Genomic DNA, 15,440 nt, shown 5'->3' on the forward strand with positions numbered 1-15,440 from the left:
CAGTTTACTGTGCGAGGCTGAATGTGAGAACATGGGTGATGGGTATCCTTATCCTTATAACACAATCTAGGAGTTGCACCTCAATTACAAGTACAATGACAATAAAGCATCTATCTATCTATCTATCTATCTATCTATCTAGTTACTGATGGTGCATCAAACATGATTGCCTGTGGCAGGGAGCTGAAGCTGCGCCATGCAGTGTGTATTGCTCACATGCTTAATTAAGTAGTGAAAAAGGCCCTGGAACTAACCCCAGCACTATCCAGCATTCGCATAAAGGCAAGAAAGCTGGTGGGCTAGAAGCAGCACAACTGCCAAAGTGACTAACTTTATTCTCACATTTGTTTACACATTGTTTTACATTACTACATGTGTAACATCTACTTTTTAGGGCAGCCCGTGGCCAAGTGGAAAGGGAACTTGGCAGAAGGTCGCCGGTTCAAGTCCAGCCAGCCCACTGTTCCTAATTCTAGGATGGGTCAAATACAGAGAAATAATTTCCCTAAGGGCATTAATAAAGTATGTGTTTCTCTTCTTTTATTTACATTTAAGGAAAAGCTGGACCAAGTTCAAGACCAGATGGGGATGCCCAAGAAGAAACTAATCCAAGAGGTCGAAGCTCGGTGGAACGGCACCTTCCAGATGTTGGAGCGAGTAGCAGAGCTCAGGGAGCCTGTGGGGGCAGCTTTGGCGGGCCTAAAAACTGACATTACTGCTCTGACCTCAGAGGATTTCTCTATTGTGTGTGAGTGCCTGGCAGTACTTTCTCCTTTTTTTGAGGCCACAATCGAGCTCTCAGAAGAGAAAAAAGTATCTGGCTCCAAAGTGGTGCCATTGCTCAAAATGATTGAGAAGACGATCCAGGAGGAGACTGCAAAAGTAGCAGTACCGGTGGCTCAGGAACTGGGAGAGCACCTCATAAGGCTCCTGAGGGAGAAGCTATACAAGGTGCAGAGTATGAGCATCCTGTCTCTTGCAACACTGCTAGACCCAAGATTTAAGGCACTTGGCTTCTTCTGTCCAATGAAGAAAGAGGAAGCCATCAAACGGCTCACAGCTGAATGTTCACACATTATAGGGTCTACTTCTCGCTCACTGCCACCTGTAGCTTCCACTTCACAGGATTCTGGAGCTGAACGACCTGGTCAGTATTTTTGGTTTGATTTACATACTACTTTGGAGTTATGACCTAATTTATATATTTTTCTGCTTTCCAGGAAATAAACTCTGGAGCCATTAGGATGCCATGGTATCCGAATGAAGAAAGACAACAAATGTTTTTGCTGATGCCACAGTGGAAGCACAACGGTACCTGGCAGAACCTAATATTGGCAGGACTGAGGATCCTCTGCAGTACTGAGGAGGCAGGAGTGCACAAGTATCCCACAGTGGGATACTTGTGCACTCCTGCCTCCTCAGTACCAGGTTGTCTCCAAGAAAAGAAACCGGCTGAGTCCCACCACTGTAGAGAAATTGACGTTTTTAAACAACAACAAATAAAGTCACAAGCACAATTGATGTCCCATGTCCGTCCCATCCTTTGAAAACACTGTAACACTTTTAACAAATACCTCATGTCCTACTGGATTTATTTAATCATTGACTGAAATTATACTGGTGAAGTAAGCAATAATAATAATAATAATAATAATAATTAGTATTATATATTATTAGTAATTACTAATACACCACTATTAGCATTACCCACATATTAATCAAAACATAATAGATGAATGAATGACTGAATGAACCATACAAAATCAATTTTATTTCTGTTAGCAGTGATTATTCCCATGCACCAAGAGGCCTCGCAAACAGTTTAAATGTCAATAAAGGTTTTGACCAGCAGGGGGTTTGTGCGCACATGAAGCCTCAAGAAATGAACCTTTTCTCGAACCAGTTGGATGGAAAGGCTTCACGAGGCTTCATCTGCCCATCACTACTTTGAAGTAGCTAACATCTACTGTTAGCATCACTCTGAAGTAGTTATCATCACTTTGAAGTAGCGTTATCATCACTTTGAAGAAGCTTACATCTGTTAGCATCACTTTGAAGTAGCCTACATCTGTTAGCATCACTTTGAAGTAGCCTACATCTGTTAGCATCACTTTGAAGTAGCCTACATCTGTTAGCATCACTTTGAAGTAGCCTACATCTGTTATCATCACTTTGAAGAAGCCTACATCTGTTAGCATCACTTTGAAGTAGCCATCTGTTAGCATCACTGTAGCCTACATCTGTTATCATCACTTTGAAGTAGCCTACATCTGTCAGCATCACTTTGAAGTAGCCTACATCTGTCAGCATCACTTTGAAGTAGCCTACATCTGTCAGCATCACTTTGAAGTAGCCTACATCTGTTATCATCACATCACTTGAAGTAGCCTACATCTGTCAGCATCACTTTGAAGTAGCCTACATCTGTCAGCATCACTTTGAAGTAGCCTACATCTGTTAGCATCACTTTGAAGTAGCCTACATCTGTTATCATCACTTTGAAGAAGCCTACATCTGTTAGCATCACTCTGAAGTAGCCTACATCTGTCAGCATCACTTTGAAGTAGCCTACATCTGTCAGCATCACTTTGAAGAAGCCTACATCTGTCAGCATCACTTTGAAGTAGCCTACATCTGTCAGCATCACTTTGAAGAAGCCTACATCTGTCAGCATCACTTTGAAGTAGCCTACATCTGTTAGCATCACTTAGAAGGTAACACTAAATTAAATGTGAGTTTTCTGATATATTATATTTCATGAGTCTGCCCTCCGGTGGTGATGTCAGAGACTCACAGCTCTTCATCATCATCATCATCATCATCATGACAGAGTTAATACTCATCACTACTTTATATTATTTTACTTAAACAAATGTTTCAGAGGAACTTTTTGATAAAGTGTGTGACGTCATCACAGTCACACACACACATACACAGGAGTAACTTTAACAACGAAACTTCTATTTTAAAATGACGTCACACAGACTGTTATGATACTGTGGGTGGGTGGGTGGGTGAGTGAGTGAGTGAGTTTTTACTACAAATCTCCGACTGCGCAACTAAGAAATCCCAACACACACACACACACAGAGGATCTGCTTATCTCATCGTGAGTCGCGTCACTGTTACGTCATCAGTGTCAAAACAACATCAATGGAGGACATTCTTTTAGGCCACAAACAAACAAATCATCAAATAACGTGTTCAAACGCAGGTGCGCGCGTGGACGTACGCGCACGCGCCGACTCCTCAACGTATTCTCTCTCGTGCTCTCTCTCTCTCTCACACACACACACACACACAGCCGTGGACGCACGCGACACGTATCGACAGTAAAAGTTACAGTAACGTCACGTCACGGCATTTTGAGGAAGAGCAACGCACGCGGGATATTTTACGGTTAGCGCGTGGACAGAGAGAGAGAGAGAGCGCGCGCGTTTGAGAAGTTTGTCTCGAACGTAAACGTCGCAGTTTATCATCATCTTCATCATCTTCATCGTCTACGCAGCTGAAATATTGAGACCCGACAAACAAACCTGATTCTCCGCAGCAGCAGCAGCGACGCCCCGCACGTCCACCATGACACCGCAGGATCCACACACGCTGCGTGAAAGTGCGTGGATGATTGTGAGGAGCAGAGAACGCGGAACTGGTCTGACCCAGTCCGCCCAGAACAGGAGGAGGAGGAGGAGGAGGAGGTGGGCGGGGAGCAGAGCTGACAAACTGAAAGCAGTTGTGTAACTGAGACACACACACACACACACACACACACACAGGACTAGTCCTCGTTAACCTTAACTATCATAACTGAATAACTAACCTTAAACCAGGAGCTGAAATCGAAAGACATAAAACCAGATTATACTTTAATGAAGAAACTACGGCAGACTGTGAGGGGACAAAAAAGACAAATAAAACCATGTGAATTATGATTTTTATTTTGATTTGTTTGACTTTCTTTCTCTCGCATGTTTATGTAAAATAAATCATTTTCTTCTTTAAGAAACAAACCAGAGACAAAGATGTACATGGGTGTCAAACTGCCGGCTCGTGGGCCACATGTGGCCCGCCACTAAACATCATGTTACAGCGAAATAATAACAGAATCTCATACATACATAAATATATTTACTAGAAATATCTTTTACAGTAACAATAACACATTATTACATGTATTACATTCAACATTAAATGTTGCATGTGTGCGTCTCTGTTGTCACACATGCACCACGGTGGTGACGGCGGCTCCTAGAGTGCCGCGCCCTGCAGCAGCTGAGTCATATAAATATATATGCTGCATGTATACGTATATATATATATATACGTATACATACATCTTTATATATAAAAATATGTATAAATATAAACTTGTTTGATGTTTTAATTACAGTTGGCAATATTATTGACTTTATTTTAGATTGAGATTCATTGTTTTATTGTGAAGTAAACATCGTAACTAAGATTTCTTTAAGCTCCCTGTTGACCAGACCAGACACTCATTGGCCCCCAGGTCATCTGAGTTTGACACTGCTGTGTTAAGATGTTAGCAAACACAAATAAAATAAAACAAACACATCGATTTACCCGTAGATTACCCTCTCAGACAAAACACACATTTATGAATGAAGTTTTTACTCGACATATGAAGATAAAAGTTCAGCTGTGAGTCTATGAGTAGGAAACACTGAACATAATTCTGTCACGGGCTGAACACAGGTGTATCGTGGGCTGGATTTGGTCCACGAGCCTTGACTTTTACACCTGTGCATTAAACCTGAACCTAAACCCTGATAAAGAGCTTTAAAGTACAGAGGAAGTCACTTTTAATTAAAAGTCTTAAAGTTCAGTATTGAAAAGGCCCCGGTGACTCAGTGGTAGAGCCAGTTGTCTTTCAACTGGAAGGTTGTGGGTTTAATTCCTGGCTCTGCTCATTTATGTGTGTCCTTGAGCAAAGACACTTACGTGAATGGGTGAAAACTGCAGCTCATTATATAATACAGACCATAATACCCACTCTTCTGATTTGATTTGGTAGTAATGAGTAACAAAGAGAGTTAGAGGTAAAAGTAAATAATATATATATATATACGTGAGTTTGTACTTCAGTACAGAAACAAAGTCTTTTTACTTTGTTTCATTAGAACACACAAACATGTCACATGACCTTGATGTGTGTGTGTGTGTCTCTGTTGTCACACGTGCACCGCGGTGGTGACGGCGGCTCGTCGAGCACCGCGCCCTGCAGCAGCTGAACAGCAGCTGGGTCAGATGGTTTTCAGGGCGTGACGGATTTCCCGCCTCACGCCTCAGGTCAGCTGACCACAGACATGCTAACGCTGCAGCAGCGACGTTAACATCAAACATGACGACAATGATGTCATCGTTAAACTGTAACTGTAGCAATGCTAACAGCACTTTTTATATCGCGTACTGTCATCATTTAAACACCTGTCGTCTTCACTCTGACGCAGATTTCCGCCCTCTGGTGGATGGTCAGTGCACTGCAGCCTGGCTGCTGTCATTTATGGGATGTTTTTGGTTTGAAAATGTGAAAAAGATCTTTAGTGTTTCATTAAATGAACAAAGTACAGCAGGTACACTGTATATTATATACATTATATTATATATATATATATATATATCTAAAATGATCAATTACAATGTTTAAAATTGTAATTGAAAAGCTACATTCTTTATTTTATATTATATTATATTATATTATATTATATCATATTATATTATATTACATTACATTACATTACATTATCTTATATTATATTATATTATATTATATTACATTACATTACATTACATTACATTACATTATATTATCTTATATTATATTATCTTATATTATATTATATTATATTATCTTATCTTATCTTATATTATATTATATTATATTATATTATATTATATTATCTTATATTATATTATATTATATTATATTATATTATATTACATTATCTTATATTATATTATATTATATTATATTATATTATATTATCTTATATTACATTATCTTATATTATATTATATCATATTACATTACACAAACAGTAGAAAAACAGTCTCTGCTTAGATAAACACAACCTTCCCATTAAAAACTGTTAAATTGATAATTAAACACTTTTCCAACAGGAAACTGAAGTTTGTAAACCACGAACACACACACACACACACACACACACACACACACACACACACACAAAATGAGTGATTTTAACATTACACACAGGAGTTGTTGATCCACTGCTGCCTCCATCACTAAGGTGATCACTGTTTGAAATCCTTTGTTTAGATTCAGATTGACCTCAGTGACAGAAAGTGACCACACGAGGCAGCAGTGTCCCCACAGCTACAATCACTGATTTTCTCTGGACAAACTTCTGTCTGACAGTCAGATAAAGATGTGATCATGTTCTTAAGATATCGTAGACTTAAGTTGACAGGGATTTATTAGTCTTTTGTTAAGTGGTTAAAATCAGGTTTTTCCCCCTTGTGTCTCAGCTAGCAGCCATTTTGGTTTTACTGACTGTGAGGTTAAGTGTCTCAGGCTGCAAAATAGGTGAGTGATACGCTAACATGCTAATATGGCATCACTAAATAAAGCTGAATGATAGTATAAGTTACTGGGCGTGGATGCTAACATTAGCAGCTAACACCAGCAGTGACACAGCAGCTCCTGTGTCCCCGCAGCTAAAATGACTGATTTTCTCTTTGGACTTTGGTGTGGGAGAGTGAGAGGCTAAAGTCAGTCTCTCCTGTCCACATCACTGAAGACTGACACCAGGTCAAACTTTGCCCTTTTCGGGGTTAAAAAGACATCTGCATGCTATAACAAATGACATATATGTATATATACATATATGTCACATAGATTATATAATATTAAATATTAAATATAATATTACATTAATTCAACAATAAGGCAAAGACACTTCAAGCTGCAGGGTTATGCAGTGGTATTTTTTGTTGCTGTTGTTATTCTGCCTCAGTTTTATCTTCATGAACTGAAACAATGCAACATCATTTGTGTGCTTCATCCATTTGAAAAAGGGCTCTGTCAAGCAACACTATCAGACATGACTGAGGTAGCATTTGTGTGTGTGCAGCAGCAGGGGAAGGGTGGGCAGGACCAACAAGCCAATGGCAGTTGCTGGTCTTTGAAACGGAGGAAGCTTATTTCAGGCCCAGTTATTTATTCATAAACTCTAACATAAATTCTGCCAAAGAACAACTACAATAACTTGATAATTATGTAAAACTGAAATGCTATAATAGTATCAAAGTGTTTTTATTTACACATTGCCAAACAAATAACACACAACGGCCAGCTATTTGTCTACAGATTTCCCTCGCAAAATCCACACTGGACTGAGGCAGAAAAGGCTCCACTGTTGTGTATGTTTCTGCAACACTGTCAATCAAAAACTGGTTCCGCCTTTCAGACAGTTCCACTAATCCTGATGCAGAAGCCCAGTGTCCCACGCCCGCCCACTCACTGCTCCATTGACCCCCAGAGAAGCTGAGCTTCCATGGAAGTGTCGTTTTTGCCGCATTTGTCCAATCACCGTCGAGCTCACAGCAGCAAAAAAACAAACTAATTTGTGTCGTCCCATAGAAAACAGTTGAAGCTGAGCTGGTTTTAATGTGGAGGCTGCTACGGGAATATGAAAATCACGTAAGACGATCCATCAGCTGATTCTGAACAAACTAGTGACATGTTCTAATTCCGTTCTAGAACAAGTTTAGTATTGAAATATAAATACATTTTAGAGGAATCTGAGCTTCCCTTGCTGTCTGGATGCTGACCGGATTTTTGAGCAGTCAAATTCACTTTTGTTTCTGTTGCTTCAGAATGTCTTGACATAAAACATTGTAATGGTCTTCTGACAAGACTCCCCAAAAACAGCATTAAACAGCTGCAGGTTTAACCAGAGCAAAAAGACCAGAGCACATTCACTCCAGTTTTAAAGTTTTTACACTGGCTTGCTGTCAGTTATAGAATAGACTTTAAAGTTCAGCCACAAATCACTAAGTGGTTTAGGACCAGAACACATTAATGACATACTAAAAGAATATACACCTTGTAGGGCTCTGAGATCTACTGACATAGATAGTTAAGCCCAGGGTTTAAACCAAATATGGTGAAGAAGCCTTTAGCTGTAATGCTGCACACAAGTGGAACAAACTGGAGCCGAAAGTAGCACCAAATGTGAATATTTTATTATTAAACACACACAAACACATTTTCTCAGATGCTTATGATTTAACTCTTTTATAGCATTTTACAAATTTAAATCTTCTGCGTTTTACATTCTTTTGAATCATTTTAGAGTAAATTATTGTTTTATGCTGCACTATCATATTTTACGCTCCATTTTAGTCTAACATTTTTATTATTCTGTTCTTTGTATTATTTCAAGTAGTATAGTTTTATGTTTCCAAATGTTTAATGGTATTCTGTTTCTATGTAAAGCACATTGAGTTGCTAATCATGAAATGTGCTATATATTATATTATATTATCATATAAATAAAGCTGCCTATAGGTTTTGACATTTTCTTTACTTTTATCTTTTTAAAGAGGTACCAGTCCAGGTGGGGTTACTATGTGGTCGTTGTCATAGACACACAACAGTAGCAAGATGCCTGTAAGGTTTTTCTTCAGACCCAGTGCCGTGCACGGCTCCTCAGGCAGTTAAGGCGATAGTTCAGAGCACTTTTGAGAGAAACTAGGGTTTACATAATGTTATACAGAATGTGCAAACTGGCAAAACCATATTATTGCCTCGCGTATACAAGTAAAAACAAAAGGGGAAGCAGCAGAAGGAAGAAGACTGGCTACTGTTCAAAGCAGAAGGACAACAGTAAGAAAATAAATAAAAAAATCATAATTTGAAGAATTGAGCATTGAACTCTTGTTTTATCTCTTTTATTTCATCTGTTTTTTTCTTACATTCTTTTTCTCTTACGAGGTCAAGTTGATTTAGTCACTTTGGTTGTTCTACACAGCTGCTCCTCCTACTGGCAATAGATACCCAGGAAACCCTGCTGTCTTCTTTGTACACTGTCTTTAAATCCAGTCGTCATTGTTTTGTGAAAACCACATTCTAGTAGCCAAGAGAATAAAGATATTGGACCAATATAAACATGGATTGTGGTTTAAGAATATTACAGATTTAAACCGAAAACAGTTGTCTATTTCTGCTTGATGACATACTGATACTTAAATCGTTTAGGAGCCTTTGCGAGACTATTTCCATCCAATCCACGGGTCATGTTAAAAAGTTTTTCCGAATAGGGACATTAAGTAATAAGTACGGCTTGTTAATTGTAGTCAAATCCAATCAAAAAAGTATGTATTATACTGCTCATTGTCTAACATCATATAACCTACTGTATGTTAAGTGCGGGACAAGAGGTCCGAGTTAAGAGGGCAGAGGTTCCATCAAGCAGTTTTCATGGGAAAGCAGATGAGGTCACACATCTCTAACTCACCTTGAAATGTCCAAATGGAGACCTCCTGTTGCCGAGTATCAGTGTCTCACAGCTTTATCCTCGTGGAATGTCTGTGTTTATTATGAATGAGTTGCACTTCAGTGTGATTGTAAACGCTTGCAATCAAAGGATTAACATAAAACGTTGTGTTGTGCTACGTTCATTTGTTTAGGTTCATGTCAATGCAAGACTTTTGTTTTACACGTCATGAACAGTTGTTTATTTACTGGTTTGTGTCCTCTCTTTGTACATCTAAATGAAACCAGGCGCTTCTTTTTACCACCATACCTCTACTCTATCTATCTTTTTGTTGTCCCCTATTATGCAGCTAAAAGGACCAACTATCCCCTCAGGGAATGTGAGGTTTCCTCTTATCTTTCTCAGAAATAAGTTCAGTAAGCTTCTTCAATTGGTTGTGGATCAGTGAGGTTAGTCTCCAGGTCTCAGTGGCAAGCCAGTGATGAAGAGTGTCTGTCAGCCTCCACTCTCTGTGTTTGTGTACATGTGTGTTACATGATATGGCTGAACATTCCTCATAACCTGATGGCTTAAGGGTGTAAAATTGTACGTGGGAGACATGGCTTCTTCTGTGTTGTATGACGTTCGATTTCTCGCATTTAAATTATTAGTCCCTGTTGTGTCAGACTTGCTTTATAAAGTAAATGGTCTTCAAAATGTGTTTTTTAAAAGAAAAAAATGCTTCACTGCCATTAAATTATACTTGGCAAATTGTCTTGGTTACATCTCCCTCATAAAAGGGATTTCTATCCCTCAGCATTCTCTGGTTTATTAAAAAATGTAACGTAATGACGCAATTATGTCTACTTTCCATTTAGGATTTTTTTTGTGGTGTCATTATTTAATTTTTGCTGTATTCTTCCTCTTTTTTGTCTGTTCTTTTAAACAAATTCTTGCTTGTGAAAAACTTGGTTGTTACACTTAAGTATACAAGTCAAGGCATCAGTGAAACATACAAATACAACACAAAAAACAACCTTTCACAACTACAGTCAATTTAGTGTCCTTTTAACTTCTGCATGTTTTTTTGTCTTCATCATCAGCGTCACTATTATTATTATTATTATTATTATTATTATTATGCACACATATAATCTCAATATCCAGTGATGCAAGTGAAATATATAAAAACCTACTAAATGCTTCCCTTTACTGATCGTAGATCAAATTACATGAAATATCACGTCATCCAAAAGTGAATGAAATCTGTATTCTCTTATATTCTCTTTCTCATATCTAAAGTCACTGAGGTGAGTGTTGCCTTGATCATCCATGAGTTAAGGTCACCTATTGTTTTCCTGTTAGCAATGACTATCACTACACAAGTCCCTCTATAAAGAGACCTCTGCTGTCCTTTGAGATCAGCCTGTCTCACTGCGATCAATAATCCAATCTCAGTCTCCTTGTGGGGGAAGAGTGCATACGTGCATGTGTGTGTGTGTGTGTGTGTGTGTAATTGTACACCCGCGGTAGAGGCCACCAGTAGGGGGAAATGCTTCTGTCTGACCTCCAGCATGCATCATTTTCTTCCCCTTCTGTCTCCTGGCTTTGTGGGTCCATCACACATGTCTCCATTTGGCTCCTCTGGTCTTTCCCCTCCTCGCTCCTTTCATCTTTTCACCTGTCCTCATGCATCAGTGTGTCCATCTGTCTGTCACTCACTCACAATCGTTCATAAATTGGCTTGCACGCTGGAAAGCCTTTCTCCACATTGGGTGCTGATTACTGTCAGTGTATCTGTCATCTTCAGTACATGTCACACTGATCGATGGAGTGTGCGTATTTTGTTGAACGTGTGTGTGTGTGTGTGCTCGGAGGAGCCACCTTGGTGATTTTTGTATCTAAGAGGGTCAAATCAATGTCTGTGGAGCCTAACTGTCTATTCCTTTATTAGCCCCAAGGCCCAAGAACACACACATTAACACACCTCAGATAAATCAAAACTCACTGATCAGACGCGTAATGAGTGGAGAAGAAATGGAAATGACAGGTCACCTCTGACCAACTTCCAATCCTTGGTGACTCTATTATCTCTATTTGTGTGAATGTGAGCATGTGTGCTTGTAAGGTTGGATGGTCACCACTGGTTTCCACACTGAGATTAAAGATCTACACAGGCACTATCATCATGTCTCCCTGGTGCTTCTCTGTTCCCCGCTTGAGTGAGGATGCACTGGATTTAATACAACACCTGCGTCTGTGTGCATGTGTTTCATTCATCTGCATGTGGACAAAGACCACTTCATCACAACATTCATTCAAATCGTGCCGGTCACCGCTCAGCTGCTAAACAGGGAGAGGGGAACAGCAATTGATCGGTCACCTGTGCTGCATGTGCAAACCCTTGGGGACTGTCTGTGTCTCTTTTTCAGTGTCTGTGCATGGCAGCGTGTGGACGAGACTACAGCCGGCTTTGAGAATGCTTTTAATTAATAGACTCATTACCTTGCAATCTCGCCGTGCCCTTGCCTCTATGTTGTCTCAACCTCCAGAGGGAAGCTTAGTGATTCTCGTCTGTAGTGAGGTATTACATCCCTGGAAACAAGACCCCCAAATGACCCTGTGTTTGCCAGCTGGGCTAGTGACATGCAGCACAAAGGACAGGCGGCGTGGTTAGACTGAGAATAATCATTGAGATTTGGAAATCTCAAGTAGAAAACAAAATTGATCAACTTGTGCTTTTTGTCGGATAGAAACAATGAAGGGTCTTGAAGACGTACATAGATGTGAGAAATGAGAATAAGATGGAAAAAAGAGCAGCATGAGAGCAAATAATATTGAATATCACAGTTTAAGATGAGGGAAAAGCCTGTCCTGCATATTTATCACTGGATAGCTCTGGCATATACAGACCTATACTTACCCAGGAGATGATCCAGAATACATCAGGACTGAACAAGTAATACATTAATTGTGCTACTTGTTTTCTTTCATGACCAATAACCTATGATTACCAGTGTTTCGGATGTTTCTGTTAATCTGATGCTATAACTGTTACTTGTGAACATTAATCTTGAATGTTAAAAACACACACACACTCTCTCTTTCCATGGCTGCATCTCGAGACTGTATTGATCGGAATCACAAATATGATTAGTTACCAATGAAACACCCACTGAGAGAAAAAAAAATCAGTTATATGAGGATTATGTGACTCAGAGCAAATACTCAAACACATCTATTATGCAGCTTGTCCACTGTTTCCCAATGAAATGCTCACATTGTTTCATCAGCTGCATAAAGTCTCACTTAAACTGAGAGCAGCAGGACTTTTATCAGGAGAATAAATGGAGGAAACCCCAGAGAAGGGCAATACTTTACAATAAGGTAGGGGAGAAAAAAGGTTAACTTATCGTCAGGCAATCATTAATCATTAGTTTATGATTAGATAATCGTAAAAATCAAGTGTAAATTCAAACATTCAGTCCACAGGCATCATTAAGGTCCTTTTCCTTTTGCTTGTGTTTACCCACAATGCCCTGTGTGGAACCCACAATGGATCAGAGTTTGGTTGCACATTCACACCTCTCCAAACGAACCGGACTTTCAGAGCAAATGAACACGTGCATATTTTATTCTGAGACATCAAGAAAGTGTTATGATTTGTTTTTGGTTTTTTTCGATAAAAGATATTTTTTTATAAATCTTGTTTGGCAAGATTCAGCCTACAGCCATAATAGCAAACACATGGTTTGTTTTGCAATGCCAGGATTCAATAACAGATCTTTAGAGTATCGGGTGGGGTAATACAATAGGTAAGTAGAGGCGTTAGCACACCACAGACGGGATGAGCAGCAGATCGGCACTGCAAACAAGCAACAACGGTGCTCCACTGGGGAGCATGTTATGACTGTGCAAGCGTAGATTTGTTCATAAATGATACATTCTGCACATAGACTTTTATCGCCTGGCTTTTGATCAGCGCTCAGTCGGTTGACCATGCCTCACTGTTTGTTTGTTCACTTCATCAATCAAGGACATTAGGCTTTCATCAATCTGCTCTTTCTCCTCACCTGCTTTCAGTAAGATAATTGCAACCTCAAGTACCAATCTCTTGCCTCACAAATGAGACGAATGGCGCGGCGGTAATTAAGCTGGAGTAACACATCACTGGAATATTGCTCTTGGTGTCTGTGACAATTGATGTCATTTCCCAAGTAATAAGCAGGCAGGTTTCACCATAACCTATAATATTGTGTATTTGACTGCGTTGTTGTGTGCATGTCTGTACTGTGAACACATGCAGTATCCCTCCCATAAAAAGAGTTTCATGCAGTTGTCCTCTTTAATTTGGAACTCTTGCTGACATTACATGTGCACTAGCTTTTCTACTCCCAAACACAACATGGCTAAACTGTTGTTTTATTCATTGCCTGCCTGTTGTGTGAATGATCCCAGTCCTGATCCAAGTAGAGAAGAGCAAATTCCAGACCTGCAAAAGTTCTGATCTAGTCCGTGACCAACTGCTCTCGTCTTTTAATTACAACATAAAAAGATCCACACTTTGTCTTGGGGGGCGGTATATATTACAAACTCTCACAGTGATATCTGAGATGTGCGTGCGACTGTGACCCATTTAAACCATTTTCAAATGCTGATTGAGCCTATCAGCTCTCTCTCTCTCTCTCTCTCTCTCTTTATTTCCCGCACTGCACCAGGAAGTGATTTGTTTTGTGTCAAGGTAGACGGAGGCAACAGTAATATTGGTCTAGAATGGTGAGATGGTGCAAACATGTTGGGAAATTACTGAAAACACACATGAAAAGTGAATTATTCTGCCCCTGTGCTGCCACTGTATACACACAAATGCTCCCTCGGTCAGATCAGATAGTATTACTTACTTACGTTCAGATGCAGCATAAAAATAATTAAACACATCGTGTCACAAAGACCAAACAGAGGCGAAATAGTGACATCAACAACAACAAATGTTATAAATTACAGCTTTAAATTAGAGGGACTACATTTCAGATTAGTAGTTTTATTTACTCACTGAAAGTAGAATTTAAGCAGTGTGCTGGTATGTATGTGGTACCTAAACAACACCTATATGTCTGCATTTTATGGTCCTCCCAACCAATGAGTGGGACTAATTGTGCTGCTTGTTTAGCCCACCCACACTTTGAGGAGGACGGCTACAAATTTCACAAACCCCAGCTCTAATAGGTTGATGGATAGTTCCCACCTGTCAGCGTGACATTTGCAATGGTGCCAATCTTTTGTGAGAAAACGGGAAGGAAGGAATAAATGGAGGGTGAGAAATGGAGACAGAGAAATGCCTCCTTTAGTTCCCCGTGTCTTCATCTCCACATAGGCTGTTTGGCAAGGCAAGGACACGGCGGACATGATTCACTTTGAAGAGTGAACAATAGATGCAAATTGCCACCAGTTGTTTGCTTCCAACATAAATCTTTAGCTTTTCTTATTTACTCCATCGGTTTTCTACACGTGAGTACATTCCCTCCACATTTCCAAACACAGTTCAACGTGAAGCTTCCACTTTTATCCTTAAGGTGAACATTACATTTCCTACACTCGCAGGAAGGGCTGTAATAAAACTGTTTAACTGTAAACGTCGCATTATATTTCCTCGCTACCACCCACCAAACTAAAATAATCGCTGAAACAGGCACATCAAAAGGCACAATGCCACTTCACTAGCTAAATCTTATGCCATGTGTGCTGTAATAAAAACACGGCCCCAAAGGCCTGAACAAATATCTAGGAGTGGACCAGCTTTGGTTTTGTTGTGGCAGTGGTTTTAACTTTGACTGCTACACTTTTAATTTCTTTAAATCCCAATGAAAGTTAAATTGCAGGTTCCCGTTACCGGGGCGACTGTGTTTTCTTTGTCTCTCTGTGTCGCCGCTGACTGGGCTTATGTACAGAAATATTTCATCCCTTTAGATGAATTGGCAA

At 39.6% G+C, this 15,440-nt stretch overlaps 1 protein-coding gene across 1 annotated transcript in view; it reads right to left on the reverse strand.

The window, feature by feature from the left end:
* LOC122780957 (polycomb group RING finger protein 5-A-like) overlaps positions 1-3,674 on the reverse strand; it is a 7,692-nt gene extending 4,018 nt beyond the window's left edge. Inside the window, exon 1 of the mRNA XM_044044795.1 lies at positions 3,537-3,674. The gene's annotated coding sequence lies outside the window, so the exon portion shown is untranslated. The remainder of the gene's footprint in view (positions 1-3,536) is intronic.
* Positions 3,675-15,440: the final 11,766 nt, after the last annotated feature.

The sequence above is a fragment of the Solea senegalensis genome, linkage group LG1, assembly GCF_019176455.1.
Source record: "Solea senegalensis isolate Sse05_10M linkage group LG1, IFAPA_SoseM_1, whole genome shotgun sequence".
In the NCBI taxonomy this organism is placed as follows: Eukaryota; Metazoa; Chordata; class Actinopteri; order Pleuronectiformes; family Soleidae; genus Solea; species Solea senegalensis.